At 35.5% G+C, this 20,330-nt stretch overlaps 1 protein-coding gene across 2 annotated transcripts in view; it reads left to right on the top strand.

The window, feature by feature from the left end:
* Positions 1–20,330, top strand: part of LAMA2 (laminin subunit alpha 2) — a 447,053-nt gene that overhangs the window by 27,293 nt on the left and 399,430 nt on the right. The window lies entirely within an intron of this gene.

The following is a 20,330-nucleotide window of genomic DNA, read 5'->3' as shown; positions in this document are numbered from 1 at the left end:
TTCGCTCCACTGTGTTAAAAAGCCCTTATCTCTGATCCTTTTTTATTACTTTAGATCATTCCCATCTAGCCTACACTAATAGTGGATTATAATTGTTGACTTTTTGTATTAAAATATATTTTATTGATTTTTCACAGAGAGGAAGGGAGCGAGATAGAGAGCTAGAAACGTCGATGAGAGAGAAACATCGACCAGCTGCCTCTTGCACACCCCCTCCCGGGGATGTGCCTGCAACCAATGTACATGCCCTTGTCCAGAATCGAACCTGGGACCTTTCAGTCCGCAGACCGACGCTCTACCGCTGAGCCAAACCGGCTTCGGCAATTGTTGACTTTTTGAACAAGTTTAGTATCGCCTCTTTCTCTATTCTAAGCACCATAAGGGAAATGTATTTCTGTTTTCCTTATATTCTCTCTCTCTCTTTCTCCTCTCTCTCTCTCTCTCATGCTTAGCACATTATTTGGCACCGATTGACATCCAAAAATATTTGTTGTAATGAATGAATTTTGAGTGTGGGAATACATGGATAATGCAGTCAAGAATGAATAAAGAGTGTATCACATTTTTGTGGTTAATATTTTGTTTACTTCCATGGCTAAAACTAAGTGTTATATCATAAAATATGACATGAAAGCCAAGGAACCAAAAGGCATTTTTTATAATGCAGAATGTTATTTTTAATACTAATTAGAGATACTTAGTATTTACAGGGGTACAGAACCATATATTGTATTAAGGAAGAAGCCAAGAGAAATGACATAGAATAAGCATGAGATTTTTAAAATAAATATCCTGAGCAGAAGGTTTTCTTTGGTCAGTGTTGAAAATTAAGGCTTACTAGGGTAGAGCACGTGAATGGAAAGCCTTCAGAATCAGGAAGGACAATTTAGACAAAATTGATTTATCTCAAACTTTCAACAAATACTAACTTAATATCTACTAATTACGAGCCATATAATATTAGGTGCTAGGGAAATTAAGGTACAATGAGGAGGGAGAGATTTATTATGATCTATTGAAAAGTAAAGAACGTAATGCTGAAACCAGTTTGGCTCAGTGGATAGAGCATAAGACTGCAGACTGAAAGGTCCCAGGTTTGATTCCAGTCAAGGGCATGTACCTTGGTTGCGGGCACATCCCCGGTAGGGGGTGTGCATGAGGCAGCTGGTCGATATTTCTCTCTCATCGATGTTTCTAGCTTTCTATCCCTCTCCCTTTCTCTCTGTAAAAAATCAATAAAATATATTTTTTAAAAAAGAAAAAGAAAAGTAAAGAACATAAGCAAAGTTTGTGTTAAGAAGATTAATCTGAAAGCTTTGGAAAGATGGATCAGAAATAGGGAGGATGTATATTGAATGAATGAATGAATGAATCAATCAATCAATCAAAGAAATAAACCAGCTATGCTTTTTGTGACTATTCTGTGCATTCCCCATTTAATTTGGTTCTCTTGACTGTGAGATTTGACTTTACATTTTACTATTTATTTGGTTCTCTTACATTGAGTTAAAGAGATTAAAAAATAATTTTCAAGATTCAGAAATAAAAAACAACATGCTAGATAAACAAATGAGCTTAGAACTAACAAAAAATAAAGATGGTAAAAATATGTGAGAAACATGATAATGAGTTTCATTACTAATTTACACTATTGAAAGCAAACATCATCTCATGTGGTGAATGATAGTTTTATTCTCTGCTCAGTGTGCTATAATCTACTGATGATGATTTTTAAAATATCCCATAGCAAAGGGCCATCACATAGCCCACATGCACCTCTGCCACTGAGAAGTTCAGAGGTAGAAGAGGAAGGGGGATAGGCCAGCCTCCGTTCATCTGAGTCTGAAAAGAGCGTCTCTGGAGAACCCTCTGAAAATTGCGGTACGGTTCAAGTGCTCCACCACAGAAGAACAGCAAAAAACACTCTCATTGTAATAAGCCCAGAAAACAATCCCAAGATATACGATTAAAAGCAGACCAAACAACTGAAGCACAAGTAGTGTGACCTTCTCTTGACTTCTACGTTCACAGCTCTCCTTATCCGAGTTCTGTTTTGAACATGAAGCACTGTTCATAGCCATAACTCTGGTGCTTATTTGCCCATCCTATCTATTATTTTCCCTTTCTATTTTTATTGAATTCTTTCAGGAGAAACTTGAAAAAAATCTTTATCCACCAAGGTTTGCACTCAAGTGCTTTTAAAAATATGATTGCATGTTAAGTACAGAAGCATTTAAAAGCATCTATTCCATTGTCATTCAGGTTACTGTTTATGGAAACGTCATTGAAGACTAGTGCAATCCTTTCCTTCCTGTTCAGTTTAAAATGAAAAAAAAAAAAAAAAAGATGGCCAGCAGCCAGAAACATTGAGCAAATTATCCTTTTTATTAAATTTTCAGAACTATTAATTGACTCATTTAAATAGATGTTAAAAGTTTGCATATATGTGTCTGAACACTGTTGTCATGGAGATTAAAACTTTTTTTTATACTGGGAATGGCAGATTTTTCTAGTTGATGCTTCTGGGGAATAAAATAAGAGTTTCTGTAAAATTCTGTGGAATAAATCCTTTTATAGAACAAAGTTTAGTTAAGAAAGATATGTCTAAATGGGCTTATTAATAGGCAGTGCTATTTTGGGTAACAATTTTAAAATTCTATATATAGTTTTACGTACATAAATATATGTATATATGTATATATTTGTCTGTGTATGATATTGAACAATTATTAATTCTATTGGTCACTGCCTTGTCTGCAGGTAAGCCAAGTACTTACCGAAGGGTGTGGGAGCTGAGGGACCGTCCTGGTGATCTGTGGACAGGGTACTGGCTGATTGTAGACTGGACCAGGAGTCCACCTCCACCAGTTTTCCTCAGATAAGCTCTATAGGACCCTCATTGTCAAGCCTTTATACATATTCAGATCATTTTTCCCTTAAAAAACAAAACAAAACACACTATTTTTTTTAAGTCACATAAGTTTTATTTCTGTTTGATCAGAGAATATGTCTTAAGCAATTTTTGCTTTTCTAGAAATAACTATTATTTTCTATGTGGATTTGTATATAATACATTTTTCCAAATGACCAGATAACAAGGAGAATTTCATACATTTTTTTCCCTACATGCTAGTTTATCAGAGAAAATGGTGTAAATAGCATGTTTAAAAAATTACTATTCATGAATAATGTAGAAGAAAGTGGTGTGATTATATGGCAAAGGTAAAGAAGAAAAGGAGAAAAATTCCTGGTTTGTGAGAGTACCCCTCTAGGTCAAGTGAGAGGCTCTGGGTTAGAGGCACCTTGTAAAGACTGAGCCACTGACATTTAGAAAGATTTACAGAGACCACTTATAAAATATATCTGATGGGAGGGTGTTTTTTTTTAATATACAAACATGTATGACAAAAATCAAGATTTCAAAAGATCTTCATAGGTTAGAGTGCTACATCTGTTATGATGTAATTTAATAGTGATAAGTAAAAGATCTTGTGATTTGTTACCCCAAATCTGATAGTCTGGGAACTCATATGTGTAATCTCAAGGGTTTACTGAGCAGGAAGTTCACTAGGTGTCAGTCTTCTGATAGGATTTCAAAGTAGCTAATGGGATCTTAATAATTTTAATAGACATGGCTGCTCAAACAGTGGTCCATGGCTCACTAGAGTCTAAATCACCAAGGGTGTTGAACATTTATTTGTGAGAGTAAATAAATTACTCAGACTAAATAAATTAATCAGAATCTGTGGATTAGGGTCTAGAAATTTGCATTTTTATAAAAATACTGACCCGTACCCCAGAGTTGGCAAACTATTGACCTAAAATAAGAAAGGTGATAGCCCTATTATAAGTTCTATTTGCAAAGTTAAATCTGGAAAAATGTGTATTTCAGGTGCCATAGTTTAGATGAATATAGGAAAGCAGGTTAATTTTTGAGGAAAAGGGTGAATGTGCCATTGAAGGTTTGTGGGATAATGGCAAACATTTATCATATATTAGAGCAGGCTCAGAAAAGATATACCATTTGTCTTCAAACACTTGAGAAAATATCAGTAAGAAAATTATTTATAAATGTGCCGTATTTACCCTAAATCTTTAATAGATTTATTTGTGCTTTTTTCCTCTAGTGACCATCTGTTATAATCTTGAAACCTTAACATGCGAGGAAAAAATTATGTCAGTAAGGCACATTTGTTACAGTAAATTTCTCACTTCTGAAGTTTTTAATCATCATAGCTGCCATCAGACTGACCAACCAGTTGCCTGATAATCCATCTGATCCGTGTCATACTAATCCAACAGCCAGTGGAGAACAGCTGCTGTTCTTATTTTATTCGCCTTCTTGCTTTCCTAACATATCAGTGCCAATAACTTGGTAGGCATTGTACCAAAAGCAGTTGTTCCAACAGCTTGAATTTAAATCCCAACTAATTTCCCACAAAATAAAGATAAAGTTGAGTGTAAATTTCAATAGTGGCATATAGATGAGATATTTGGAGTTGGTAATTACTTTTAAACCATGCAAATTTATTTTCTCACTTCTGAAGGCCAAATTTTAAGCGTATCATGGGTCACCAATGGATATGATCATTTCTGAAAATTCTGTGGATAAATCCACTTCCAAACTCATTCAGGTTGTAGAATTGTTTTATATGTTTGTAGAACTGAGGTCCAAATTCCATGCTGATTGTTGGTCAGGGGTCCTTCTCTGTTAGAAGCTACTGTAAACTTTGGCTCCATCTTTAAGTCACTAAGTTTGTACTAATTTATTACACAGTAATGAAAACAAAATACTTAAAAAAAAATAATACCATCAGCTAACAATCCATTTCTCAAACATTTAACTTTTTCTCTCTAGTACATGTAACTTCTATTTATATGATATATGATTATTTATTTAAAAGAGATTCAGATGATAACATAATAAAAAAGTTTGATTTTATATATATTAAATTCTCAGGTTGTTAATTGTTGAAGGTTGAGGTTTACTTGTTGATAATTCTCTAGTAACATTTTATGAGTGTGTTTGTCATTGAATACCAAGATTAAATTATTTAAGAAGTTTGGAAGACATACTTTTTAGGCATAAAATGATGAATCATGGAAATTAAATAATCATTTAATGGTCTGCACTTTCTGTGGCTGGTTAAGTTGTTTGACATGTAGCTGGAAAATTCAAGTGTCTTGTCACAGATAGCTTTTCAAATGATAAGCTATCGATTTCGTTTATTCATTTATTCATCAGTCATCTTAGCTTGAGCTAGATGTGGGAATACAAAGATAAATAAGATCCCTGACCTACATAGAACCTTTTAGTGTAATGTTGAGGAGAGAAACATAAGTGAATGTACCAAAGTATTTTAGCTACTAGGTTTGCACATTTTTTCTTTATGCTTTTTATTTTCTGAGTCTTCAATGGTCCCCATTTTTGTGTAAGATCAAGAGTTAATTCTTTCATTAAGATTATTGTTTCTGCCTGGCCACTGTGCCTCAGTGGTTGAGCATCAATCTATGCACCAGGAGGACATGCTTCGATTCCTGGTCAGGGCTTTTTCTTGAATTACCAGCTTGATCTCCAAAGAGGCAGCTAATCAATCATTCTCTCTCATCATTGATGTTTCTATTTCTCCCTCTCTCTCTCTCTCTCTCTCTCTCTCTCTCTCTCTCTCTCGATTTGATTACAAGGTTAATAGATTTTATCCTTGATGAGATTATGGATGATTTTTAAAAATAATATTTTCCTGTATATAATATTATTATAATAAAAATAAATTTAAAAATGAATTTAAAGTGAGAAAATACCATGTTCTTATGCTTTTTTTTTTTTTTTCAGCTTGATTATGATGGGGAGAGATTGTAAGAGACAGAGGGAGAAGTTGACCTGAGGAAGTTATAATATTATGAAAGAAAATGCTTAAATATTATTATAGTACTAGATGCCTGGTGCATGAATTCATGCACCTGTGGGATCCCTTGGCTTGGCCTGCAGGATCAGGCCAAAACAGGGTCTCCAACATCCCTCAAGGAGTCCTGGATTGTGAGAGGATGCAGACCAGGCCGACCCCACAAGTATAATTGGGGTTGGGGAGGTACTGTAGGAGGGCTTCAGGGTATGTCTGCCCTGTCTCACTCAGTCCTGATAGGCCGGACCCCAGCAGCAAGCTAACCTACAAGTCAGAGCACCTGCCCCTTGGTGGTTAGTGTGAGTCATAGCAACTGGTAATTTCACTGTTCGGTTGATTTGCATATTAGCCTTTTATTAAATAAGAGGATGACCTGAGCTTTCTCCACCAGTGAACTTGAGTGCAGAGAAAGGGAGTGAGGGCCTGCAGCCAGGGGAGAAGCTTTGGGATTGACATGCCAGGAGGCACATGTACAAAGCAGCTGGGGAAAGGCCAAGAAAAACGATGCTCTAGGAAAGACCATAGTTTCTAAAGTAACTCATCCTGAAGGAGCCAGGAAAGGAGCATACGGGATGGAAGATGGGTGAGGAGCCAGGCAGAGCAGTGCCTCCATGGAGGCTGTAGGTGGAACCTGATTATTCGAATGTTCCTCCATCTAATTGTGAGAACAAACAAGTAATCTTTTCTGTCAAAGAATAGTTTAGGCAGCTGCCATTTTGGCTGCATGACTTGTAGCTCCCCTAGGGGCCGCCATCTTGAAACAGCAAAGGTCAACCCCTTCCTTTGAATTAGCCAATTGCAAAAGACTGTGAGCTTGAGCTCCAATCAAGAGGAAGGGACAGGTCACCTGTGTCAGGATTAAAAAGCCGAGCAGAATGCCTGCTCACTGTGCCTGTGTTCCCAGGCCATGTGCTGAACACCCTCCTGCAGGAGTAAAGAAATTTGCCTTGCTGCTTGGCTCCTGAGCGTGCTTTTTGTTCTACCCCTAAATTTGGGGTCTCGCCTTATTTCTAACATAAAAATCTAGTAGCACTAGGATTATTATAAATCCTTCACATATTTCATTCATTTAATTTCCAGTGGAAAGTTTTTAGCTTTCCAAATATTGCCCAGTACTTGGGCAAATAGTGACCCGTGGAGCCACGGTTGGGATTGAGGTGGGCTCAGGAGCCACCTTGCCTGGGGTTGAATCCCCATTTCCCACAGAGTAGTTCTGTGACCTCAGGCAACTTGCATAACCTGTCTGTACCCTGTCTGTAAATCAGGGTAATAACAGTGCCTACCTCATAGAGCATAGTGAAGATTATATCCACATATATTGCATACATGCAGATTTATAGATATATACATATAAGGTGATTAGCAGAGTCCCTGGCTCCAAGCAAGCACTGAATTAAATATTAGATGTTACCATTTGGCTCACCTGGAACACTCATGGTATGGCATTAAAGGCATGCAAAAATAACATAAAGCTCAACTATTGAAATGATACCAGATTTGTAGGTAACTATGATGGAGGAAGGGAGTAGGAATCTAGTAGCACAGTTTTTGAGATTTACCAAACTTTTTCAACAATAATGTGACTACATTTTGTTATCTGTGTGAAATTTCACTGATAGTAATTTCCATCGAGTCAGTAAAAAGCATCAACTTTGGAGTCAGTCAGGTATGAGTCAGAACTATTAGTTTTTCCATCTTCCAGCCGTTTGACCTTGTGCAAGTGCCTTTAACTCTCTCTGTTTTTTAAAATCTATATGATAGAGACTCTTTCCTTGTGAGGTTGTCAAGAGGATTAGACATGATAACAGGTATAAGTGCCTAGCAAGTGACTGGCACAGATAAATCCTCAATGAATGGGAGCTGTTCTTAGGAGGAAGATATTAGAGGAGATAAAGCATCATTTCCAAATAAAAATCCTGGTTAAATCTTATGAGGAAAATCCTTTATAAGAAATCTCCTTCCAGCATGATATCTAAAATTAAAAGTATTCATTTGTAATGCATAATAAAGGAATTATTTTAAATGAGGTCACTGACATATCAAGCAAATCCACCAAGGTAGAACTTAAAGTCTGAATTACAAGTAATTTACTGTGATTCTAGGGAATGATGCAAACCCTAAGGCAATGATTGTAGGATAAATTCTACTGGTGTTCTCAATCTAGTGTCATCAAAGTTGGTTCTCCTATACAGAGGGAAATCTTATTTCCCCAAAGTTGTTGAGATTGAATTTAACTCAGCATGCCCCAGAAATGCTGTTTATCCATTTTGGCTTTTTCATTTAAAAAATATTTCATCCGTTTTCATTTTTAAAAATTCCTGTATTTCATAAACAACCCTAAACCACAAACCCAGTTAAAAACCATTTCAAATCCTGAAAATTTAATTTTCTGAGATGGAATAAAAACATTTCTTTAAATATATGGAAAAGTTAATGTCTTTCCCATAGTGCATTATATTATATCCGATCTTGAATATTTACTTACTAGTAAGTAATCTAGTGCTTGTGGTTATCTGGATATTAGCTAGCAGGAGTAGAAATTAATTTCATACACTATCAATAACAAATAATGTTTAAACATCTACCATAAAGAAAGCACTGTATTAGATGCTCAAGATATAAATATTGTTGAGATATAATTTCAACCCTTGGGGATCTCAGTTTATTGAGAAAAATAGGCTATTGTTGAATTTAACAAAATTATCCAGAAAGCAATTGCATTTATGTTTGGCAGATGTTTATAGATGCTGAGTTTTACAGTGCAAAATCTGAGCACACTCCTTATAGAAGTAAATGGAGCACCCTCTTGTATTAATACTCATTACTAGAGGCCCAGTGCGTTGGCCCTCACAGCCCCGGCTGGCTTCGTCCAGAAGGTTCCCCAGACAATCGTTCACTGTTCTGCCGTTCCTTCTATTTGCATATTACACTTTTATTAATATACATAATTATTAACATTGTTGTATATCTTTTATGTACTGGTCTAGACACTTATTCCTCTATGATTTAGGTAGTTTTTCTTAGTCTTCAATAGCAAGTGATAGAAATCCAAATTTAGCCTCACTTGACTCCTCTGTTAATTTGTCCAGAGAGTGCAAAGAGGCTGATAGCTATTAGATGGGAGGGGTGTTGAGGGGCTGGGTGAAAAAGGTTAAGGGATTAAGCAACAAAACAAAACAAAACAAAACAAAACAGCGTTTTGTTATGATTACCAGCGTTTTAGGAAGGTGGGAGCGGGGAAGGCAGAAGAGGGTAAAGGGGGATAAATGGTGATGGAAGGAGTCTTGAGTTTGGGTGATGAACACACAATACAATATACAAATGATGTATTGCAGACCTGAAACTTACGTAATCTTATTAACCAATGTCACCCCAATAAATTCTATAAAATTATTTTTTAAAAGACCTTACTTAGTCACCTGTGACCAGGAGCTGCAGTCCCTTAATCAGGACTCTCCCCAACTTCCTTTCATTTTCCCCCTTAGTTGTTTTTAATTTCACTTGGGCTTTGTCCACCAGGTCTCTAAAGGGGGACATTAGAAGTTACAGGGTTAGATAGTCCTCAGTGCTTTAAATCTCCTCTCCCAGAGAAAGACCTCCTCTTCCAGGATTGCCATTAATCTCCCATGGCCCTGAATGGATCATGTATCCAACTATGTGTTCCAAGGGCCCAGACATCCTGGCCAGCTTAGGTCACATTTTTCTGAGGATTTGAGAGGAGAAGTTGCCTGATATGTATTCCACAACTGGTAGATGACAGCAGGATTGGAATCCAGGCTCCTTTCAAACAATCCCTCTGCCTTTACTTGTACTTTTCTATTGAAATTGCGTCCTGGTTTATTTCTTTAATTTGCTGTGAAAAACCTATTATCCTCACTTTTAAGTAAAAGCAATAAAACAAAAAGGCCTTGTAATATTTTTTTTTCCCTTCCAAAGAAACTAGCTTTTACATAGAGTGTGTTTTCTTAGTAGATATAATCTTTAAGGAAGAAAAATGGAGTTGTATAAAATAGATAGTAGAGTATCTTGTATTACTTAATGCCTTCTAAACCCTTATGAAAACAAAACAAATGAAATACACCACAAACCTGTGCCTGTAGAGTGTTTGCATACAGAATGCGTATGCATATGTTGTGTGAATGTACCAGTATATATGTATGAGTGTGTAGTGTGTGTATGTGAGAGGCAAGGGAAAGAGAGAAAAAGAGTAAAATGTTAGCTTATTGAGGCACTCTGATAATTTGGTTAAATGTTTCTTTTTGACTCTTCCAGACTAATAAAAGTACACTTTTCAATGTGATGTTCAAAATCCCCCCCTCCCTTTTTCTGAGGGTGATTTTAAAAGAAGCTCAATTTTTCAGATGTTTCTGGTCAAAATGACAAACCTGCAGAGTACATTTGCATAATTCCAGGTATGTTTTATTGGCTCTATCCTTTAAATCTTGAATCCCAGTTGATTTTTCTTGTTGATCTTTAAAAAGTTCAGAGACAAAATATATCCTGCAGGTCTTTTTGTCATTGTGCAAAATGTTGGGTCTCATCTCTCCACTTCAGTGGTACAGGGATGTTAGATGGAGCTTGTCTGAAGGTAGACTTGAGTCCTAAAGTTTGTCTCCTGACCCTGGGTGATTTTCTAATTTTGAAAACATGTAGCGTGCACATTTAAGAAGATGTTTATTTTGAGTATTGTGTGTTGTCACTGTTAGTAGCAGAACACATTCTTCAAAGAAAATATATGAACTTCGTAATGATGCCTTATAATATTACTTTTGAATGTGGCTCTTTTTTTAGCTGTTATAAAACAGAAGAAACATCGCAGAGCATTAAAATATAATATCCATAGTCTTCATAGCATACCATTAAACAAAATGAATAGAAGAATATTTAAATTAGGATTTGTTTTTTATGCTATATTATTTCAGGAAGAAATTGCAAGCTCTGGAAAGTCTTTGTATTCTAGTGAAAGAAGATTCTGTGTGTGTGTGTGTGTGTGTGTGTGTGTGTTTTAATAGCTCTTTAAAAGGATTATCTACATCAGCAGAAGAATGCTAACAATCATTGCATTTAATTTTATTTAATATTTCTTAAACACATACTGGTTGTTTTTATGAAGGGGGTTGCTGTCATTTTACTTTACTGGTTCACTGATTTAATTTTTATTTTCAGTGCTGACTTGTCATATGGGATAAATCTACATAACAGCATAACTCTGTTGTGTTCAACCATATAGCTAGATATAACAAATTTAAATTTAAAAAATTAGAAAATCACAGAAGGGGGGTTTACTTAAAAACTTTAAAAATAATCCTTTGTTTTAAGGAAAAAAGTATTCTACTATCAAACACAGGATTGCATAAGACGAATCTCTGTGTGTTCCAACTTAATTTTCTTTATCATTCGTAGTACTCACCACAGGAATTTAAATCCAATATTAATGAGCATTCTTCAGAATATTATCATGAACTAGATAAAACTATAAGGCATAAGTATAAACAAGGAAAGTATTATGAATAAGAACCATCTTCTCAAGGAAGTACTAAATTAAAAAATTATTTCACAATGTATTATCTATTATCTATGGGACTCTTGGTTTTATAGAACCTCTAAATTTTTATCTTTTCTCTAATATTTTTTTTTCTTTTTAGTCTGTTTCTTCCCCTGGGAGGCTTTCTCAACTTTATCTTACAATTTATTAAATCACCATGATTTTATTTTTTAAAAATAATAAATATATCATTCTCTACTTTACTTATTTCATACATGCCATACATTTTTCGAGTTCTCTGAAGGTACTGAAGATTTTTAAAAGTTTTTATCTTATCTTTTTTTATTTTCTGGGTTTCTGTGCATTTCTCTGTTTTGTTTTCTATCTTTAATGGTACATGAAAAATGTCTGAAGAAATTTAGCTATCTAATCATATTTATCCAATACACTTTAATCATTAACTCTGTGGGTGTCAAAAAATCTTAACTTATGAGAGTATTATCCAGCTGTTCTATAATTGGGAGATTCCCAAATATACCTTCTCTATAGACTGTTATCATGGACAGGTATTTTCCAATCATTTGTCTGTTTAGCCTTTCTGTTGGGAATGAAATAAGGGTTATAATAAACACAATCACACTATTCAGTAGGACACATTTTGCTTTTTCTGTTTTCAATATTGCATCCTACCCTCCCCCTACACTTTGCTTCATAAGAATGGAGATTTTCTGTTTAATTTCTCTGAAGATTAAACCTCTGACTCCTTCCAGGTATTCATGGGGTAGTAGTAGAGTTAATAGCATTGGTGAGGGCATCCAGTGATCTAACTTTTCTTTAAAGACAGATATGGAGCTTCAATCCTTACTTGCCTTTTAAATTATTTGATGCCTCAAATTTTAGAGACTTTCTGGGGCTCAGTAGCTCACACTGTCCTTCAGGCTATAGTTTCCTCCTCCCTCTTGCAGACACATGCTCACTCAGCTTTCTCTGCTCTTGGGTAATACCACTCACTCTGTTTTCTCTCCTCTATGAGGTAGTTGACATTTCTGCTGTCATCTTGTGGCTAGTTAGCTAGAGATTATATATCTTTATATTACTTAACTCTAACTTTAGAAGATTCTATAGGTTAAATAGGATTAAATGTCAATGTTTGTGGCCATCCTTAAACAAAAACCTTGATATGGGTACTTTAATGTGAAATACAAACAGAATATATTGCTTCCATTCATATTATTTTTGAGAGTCTATGTTTGTAATCAGATTACATACTAATAGTGTTAATTTGTTTGTTCAACTCTATGTGCATTACATTAATACAAAGAATTATATTGTAGATTAATAGATATTTCAATTTTATGACCATTGTGTGTGGAGGAGCCTTTTGAGTGATTCTTCTTTTGCACAGTTACAAGGACAATGAAAATTTAGTATAACTATGTTGAGTTTTGTTGGAAGTTAGGTAGTGGTTTTTAATCACTAAACAATAAAATTTATCTTTAGCATCTCATATAATAAAAGGCTAATATGCAAATTGACCAAACGGCAGAACAACCAGTTGCTATGATGCACACTGATCACCAGGGGGCAGATGTGAAACACAGGAACTGCCCCCTGGTAGTCAGTGTGCTCCCACAAGGGGAGCACTGCTCAGTCAGAAGTCAGGCTCTCAGTTGGTGAGCACAGCAGCAGTGGGAGGAGCCTCCCACCTTCGCAGCAGCACGAAGGATGTCCGACTGATGACTTAGGCCCCCTCCCCCAGGGAGTGTCAGTCATACATCCCCTGAGGGGTCCTGGACTGTGAGAGGGTGCAGGCTGGGCTGAAGGACTCCCCGCCCCAATGCACAAATTTCATGAACTGGGCTTCTAGTATGTTTATAAAACCACAGTATTCTGAGTGACTTAGTCCAAGGCTTCACCATTCATGTGATATGGACCTCTGGGTCCTATGTCTATAAATCTACATCATACCCAGAGTTAACTTTTAAGTTTTTATTTAATTAATTTATTTAGATGATGGCAGAGGTAGAATTGATTAAAAATTAGTTCAGGTTTAATAGTTTTATTTCTCTTTACTTGAAAGCACAATCTTCAGTATTGGCAAAGAGAGTTTGTTATTAACGAAAGGTCAACAAATACCCACATTTCCCTTCTTCCTGAATAAAACTAAATGACAGGAGATTAAGCTAATTATTTTAGTGTCTTTGTTGTCTTTCAAATTGTCATTATAACTTTTTTGAAAAAAAAATACATGGTCGTTTTAGGAGAAGAATATTGACCCGAGAAATGGCCACTAATTGTGATCTGAAGTATGATCAGATCACTATAGGACTAGGTCATCTTCAAAGTCCCCTTCTTCCTGTTTTCCCTCTTTTTCTGTGTTTGTTTTTGCCTTTCTTTGCTTCTTTATAACAAGACATGACTCTTGTTCTCAACTGATTCACATACTAAGAGCGAAAATGTTGGTGCACATTGTTGACAAACATTCAAATAATAATAATACCATATGATCATATTACTACTATAGAAAAGTACATACATAATGTTGGGGAAATGTGGACTATTTTAACAGTCTTATTTTTTAACCTAGTAGACAATTAACATTTCCAGTCATGGAAATGGTATTGAAACAGTGTCTCGCATGATAGAGATCCTGCACATTTCTTTAGACCCTATGTTATATAAAATTCACAGAGTATTTTTCACTAAGTTCTTTGTTTGATCTCATACAATTTTAAATGAAAAGGTTACATCAAAGGAGAACTTTTATCAAAAGAACCTAAATGAAGCCTCAAAACAATCAAACACTCCACTCATCTGTTTAAATCATTAGCAAAGACAGAACTGTTATCCCAGCTTTTAAGCTAATTACACTCATCCTTTTGGCCCATTCATATATGCTTATCCCATGGCCAACATTCTGCAAATTACCAATAAACACTGGCAAGGAGAGAGGTTAAAACAGGCAGGCTATTGCATTTTAACTGACAAAACATTTATTGAAACGCTATCTGTGTGAAGCCCTGGGAAATTCATCATCTGAATAGTCTGAATGGCCCACCAAGAATGTAATCCACTTGGGGGCCTTACCTTCAACATTCTTCTAAGTTAATTTAAAGCGATGGTTTGCATGTGTAGATTACGTTTTTATTTTGAACTTTAAATATGCTGAGACTTGTATGCATGCATATAAGCATAACCAATGGACACAGACACCAGGAGGTAAGAGCATAAGTGGGGCTGTGTGTGAGGGGGCAATAGAGGGATAAGGACACATATGTAATACCTTAATCAATAAAGAAAAAAAATTGAAAAAAATACTGATCACCTTTCATAAATAGTGCTATTCAATGCTCTTTAAAAATAAATAAATAAATAAATAAAATCTGTTTCTTTGGCTGTGGGCAAGAGAAATCATTAAAAATTGGAGTGTAGAACCATTACTAATTCAAAAGATGACAAGTGAGTTGAATGTTTTATATTTTTAAAGTGGAAGTGATCTCTGTTGTGACTAAAACAATCTGCATTTTATGCGATACCTGACATGGGAAAGGAATGCTTGATGAGTGGCCAGTGATGTTGAACTTGCTGTATTTTCCAACTGACTTGTTTTTCTAACGAAGGCGGCATTTTAGTGAAATTGTGTTTGTTTTTCTTCCTGATAGGTCCTAATTGAAGTTTGAAGGTTCATTACACAATTCCTGGGAATATGTTGTCAAATACAATTCGCCTCTCCCATGGTTAGCATAATTTTATAGGACAGGAGCTCCAGAGTGCTCAGCTGTCATCGTATTTGGCTCCAATTTCATTCATCATGGACAGAATTTCTAAAGTGTTTTGAATCTCTACTTTCGATGTCAGTACACTGAAGCCACTACTAAATACATTTGAATCTAAGTAGATGAACATTGGCATTCAAACAATGCGTTATAGGATAGGTCTTATGTCTCTTTCAATTATGCTGAAAAATACAACCTTAAATATTTTACAGATGTGTTACCTGAAATCCAAAATTCATGCTACTTCATCAAAATTCATGCTACTTTATCAAACTCATCTTCATTGAAGTTTAATAAGAAAAATCAAAATCAAAACTGTTTGCTGTTATTACAAATACACACACTTCTCATATGGTTGGTCATTTCTAATTTTTGGAAAATCAAATATATCTTGTGTAGGTATGGGCTACTTTGTTGATATGTCTACTTCAGTGTGAGAACTGTTTTTTATTAACAGATTTTATATACTAGCTTGGTAGTTTTCAGCTCTGTGGCAAGAACAATTTATCATAAAAAACCTGTAACATAAATGTAGAGGATACACTCTTATTTCAAGAGTCTATAAGAGGAGTCCCCTCATGAACAATTTATATGAGAGGGTCATAAAATGAACGTCAGCAGTAGCACAAACAACTGCAATGAATGGTGTGTTGTTAATATCCTTTAACTGTTGAAAAAAATACTTTTAAGGATTTATTCATCTTATTCCAAATATAATATTTTTTATTAATGACCATGGGGAGGAAGGGTTTATATTTTCTAGGAGTACAGAGCTGACCATATATTAGAAAACAAAGTAAAGGAGGGCAGTGATCTCTGTTCTGAGTGAAATATTTTGTTCAGTTTGAAATTTGGATGCAATGATAGCTGAACCTGTATCATTTTTTTTTCTTGTGAAAGATTGATAAAATGCATTACAAATTAATTTGCATTGTGGGAAACACAAATCATGTTATATTACATCTATAATAATAAAAATGTAATATGTTAATTAGACCAGACGACCTTCTGGATGAAGCCTGGGCTGGGAGGGAAGCCTGGGTCCTGGTGCCTGCCAGCAGCTAGAGGGAAGCCCAGGTCCTGGTTGCTGGAGGGAACACGTTCTGGGTGCCAGAGGGAAGCTGGTGCTGACAGCCGGGCGAAGGAATGCACAAATTTCATGCATTGAGCCTCTAGTTTAGAATAAAATTGGCCTGAGGATATGAATCAGCATTGATAGCATGGTCATCAGTTGTACTGTGCTATTTATTTAATTATTTGAAATTGGTACCTCTGTGAAAGAAAATTGGGATTTGTCAATTTTTATCTTACTATCATATTGTTTCTTGTTTATTTGAATCCATTCATTCTTCTTTCAGCCCAGAGGGGCTAATATTGCAAAAGCAAATGAGAAGTCATTTCAAGTGTATGAGATTTTTGAGTGTGGGTGTTTGTAAACAAACAATATCAGTGTCATTATTTACGGAACCTTAAAAATCTGTTTAAACAGTTTAAAAAGTCTCTTATAGTGAGTTACATGTATTGTATAATGTTTAAAAAAGAATCTTTGAAATGACTTCCAGTATTACTCCTTGTGATAGCAATATTTGATTTTATCCGAAGTTATCTTTTATTCTACTTTCCCCCTTTTTAAATTTAGAGGCAACAAATTAATATGCAAAGGCCTACACTTCTAGTCCCATAGTTTTTCTTTTTTGTTGAAATATAGCTAGATAGCTTGTTCTTTGGAAGATTAATATGTAAACCAGCTTTGTTTTGTTTTTATGTTTAGGACAGTCTATTGTAAAAACTCTTTGTAGGATATTTATTGTCAGTAAGGAATGTTGAGTTATTTTTGACATTTAATAGTAATAGATCAGAAATAGATTAAAAAAACAAAAAGACCTCTTCAATGAGTTGGATTTCACACTGGGTTCAAACTGGTATCTGAAATGGAAATGCTTTGATTTGCTTTTTTGTTGAACAGTAGTCTGTGAAATTGGCCAATTTTAAAGTGTAACTGCATTTATGTTCTGCTTTATATTCTGTGTTAGTATACCGTTAGAGGTTAGGAACTTATTTAAGAGCAATTGAATATCTGAGTTAAATCATTCTTAGGAAATACAAGTTTGCACTGTAATTTTTACCTTCTACCCTGTTTCCCCGAAAATAAGACAGTGTCTTATATTAATTTTTGCTCCCAAAGATGCACTAGGTCTTATTTTTAGGGGATGTCTTATTTTTCCATGAAGAAGAATACTGTACACATTTATTGTTAAATTAAAATAAAGGAAATTTATTACCTATATACGGTATGGTAGTATGGTAGTTGTCAACACAAACCAGACAAACTGTGAATCCTACAGTATCAAGAATTTACTCATTTATTCAATGACAATCATGTCATCATCTTCTGGAACATCATCATAACAATCCAATTCCTGAATTTCCTGGTGAATTTCTTGTGACTCCATTTCTTTTAGAATCAGTGGACCAAATCTCTCATGTTTAGCAATAGCATTCTGAGACAGAGCCTAGGGGGAAGGGCCTTATTTTCAGGGGATGCCTTATATTTCACTCAGAAGGAAACCTGTAAGTAGGTCTTATTTTTGGAGGATGTCTTATTTTCAGGGAAACACGATATGGACAAGTTCTTGAGGTCTCTTCTTTTGTTCTTGTCCTCACACAGGCCCTTCAATAAAAAAAAAATAAATAAACTAAAACAATACATAAGAACAAAAACTGAAACATAAAAATAATTTGAACTCAAGGTTCTTGGGCAAGGCCTCAGTGAATGTTCAAGCTCTTTTTTTTTTTTTTTAAGAAAGGCATTGTCTTTTAAGGGCACATTTAACTGAATAGATTGAAAAATCCTTGTTATTTTGATTAGTGTTTCCATTGTTATCTCAATGCCAAATCCTCATAAAAAGTATCTATTCACTCACATTTTAAAGTGAGGTGAATGAAAGAAAAATAGGTCAATGTGCTGGGAAATGGGCATTTCTTTATCTAATAGTTAATTCTGTATTCCATAAGAAGAGCAAGGATCTGCTCAGAAATTAAGATACTTGTGATAATGAAAGTACAGTGCCCAGAACAACTTTCCTTTTGTTTTTAATCTAGAATTGATGGACTGAATTTCATTGCTGGCGCATTGCATAAAGCACATTTCAAGGTAAAACTCTACCTCATTGCACACTAGCGAAGGTCCAAACTTCAATGACTCACTCAAGTGTAGGTGGGGAAATGTGCTCACAAACTTTATGCAGATTATTAGAAAAACTCACTTAGGATCCTTGGAAATACAGAGCAGAACAGGATGTGCCCAGGTGTCAACAGCCTCTATCCATTGTTGTTTCCGCAAGCTTTCAGGCCCAGATGCTGCACAGAGAACAAAAGAGGCATCAGGGAAGTTTCATTACCGCTATGTCTCCTGCGGCTTGTCTTACCAGCTGCTAAAAAACACATCAATGCACGCTCTCTACCTTCCCCCCAAATACAGAATAAAACACTCATAAGAAGAGAAGTATTAATGAAATCCATTTTTTAAAAAATATATTGTATTAAATTTTTACAGATAGGAAGAGAGAGGGATAGAGAGTTAGAAACATCGATGAGAGAGAATCATCGATCAGCTGACTCTTGCACACCTCCTACTGGGAATGTGCCCACAACCAAGGTACATGCCCTTGACCGGGATCAAACCTGGGACCCTTCAATCTGCAGGGCGACGCTCTGTCCACTGAGCCAAACCGGTTTCGGCTGAAATCCATTTTAAAAGAAAACATAGAAATGCTATTAAAGGTACCAAAGAAAAACACAATATCGATTATTTTATTATGTACGTATTGAGTAAAATATCTACCTGGACACTGCTAGATTAACCTCATGGCTTTGCCTGGACACCCACTTGCTCTGAGTCACACCCCTGACCACTCTTCATGCTTCTCTGATTCCTGTCTGATCTTGTACTGAAGAGACCACCAGAATCTGTATTGACCAATGCGTGAGGGGTGTATTTGCCAGACTTTTCAAAACTATCTCTGCCCAGGAATGTAGCGGAATCCCTGCCAATCAGAGGCAAGTTTGCATGGCTCCACAGAGGGAGACCCCATTCTCTCACCAGGGAAGCATATAATTTAGTGCTCAGTGGATGATGAAAACTTGAGTCTGAGCTTTGCATCTCAGGTTATTTCTAAATTACTCAATCTCTAAAGATTTTAAGACTTATATAGTGGAGTTTGAGTTTAAAACAGCCCCAGGTCCACTGTTGCTCCAGGATAGATCCCAGACCACATGCCTGCATTAGTTTCCTCCAGCCCAGACTGTGAGAGGCAGTGTTACTCCTTAAGGATTCGCATTAAACAAATAATTCATCCTGTTTTCTTTCCCCAGATGAAACTAGGTTTATTCAACCCAATGAAAGGAAATCAATATGAGGCAACTGCTTAAGAAGGGCTTTCTCTCCAGCCTGGCGAGCAGCTGCTGTGCTGGCTGTTGTGGGAGATCTTTACATAACCAAAATGAAGTTGCAGCAACACTGACTCAGGATATCACTGTCTGTTCTGGGGGAATATGGCTTAGTAAACATATTGGGGTCTAAAGCATATTTATTCCTTTTTCTTCATTCATTCATTCATTCATTCATTCATTCATTCATTCAACAAATACTTCTGAGCTTCTCTTATGTGCCAGTCACTGCCCTAAGCAGTGGGAAAACCAGAGTGGACAAGTCTCAGTTCTTGAGATGTCTTCATTTTAGAAGGGAGATGCATCCAGGAAAAAACAAAACAAAAAACAATGAACAAGGAAAAAAATTAACAATTTTACATAGCAATGAGGAGTCAGAGGAAAAGAAAACAGGTGTTATAAATGGCAAATAGCTAGCATTATTGGAATTACAAGTTACCAAGTTTAATTTTTATTAAAATGGAAATAATCATCTGAATACTATTTTATAGTTTAGCCATGTCTTTGTTTGCTTTGTTTAATAATCCATTTTTGAAAGAATGAAACTTACAGTGACTGTTATTATGCTGTAAGGTATTTTTAAACATTTCCGTTTGAATAAAATATAGTGGAGTTTGAATTTAAAACATAAAAGTAGAAACTAAAATGGGAAGATCCTTCAAATACTCTGTCACTTTTAATAGTTCTCTTCTATATTACATAACCTACTAATGTTTA

The sequence above is a fragment of the Pipistrellus hanaki genome, assembly GCF_964339955.1.
Source record: "Pipistrellus hanaki genome assembly, chromosome: 7".
NCBI lineage: Eukaryota > Metazoa > Chordata > Mammalia > Chiroptera > Vespertilionidae > Pipistrellus > Pipistrellus hanaki.
The sequence above is the reverse complement of the archived record's forward strand: the minus strand, read 5'-3'. Positions and strand labels throughout refer to the sequence as shown.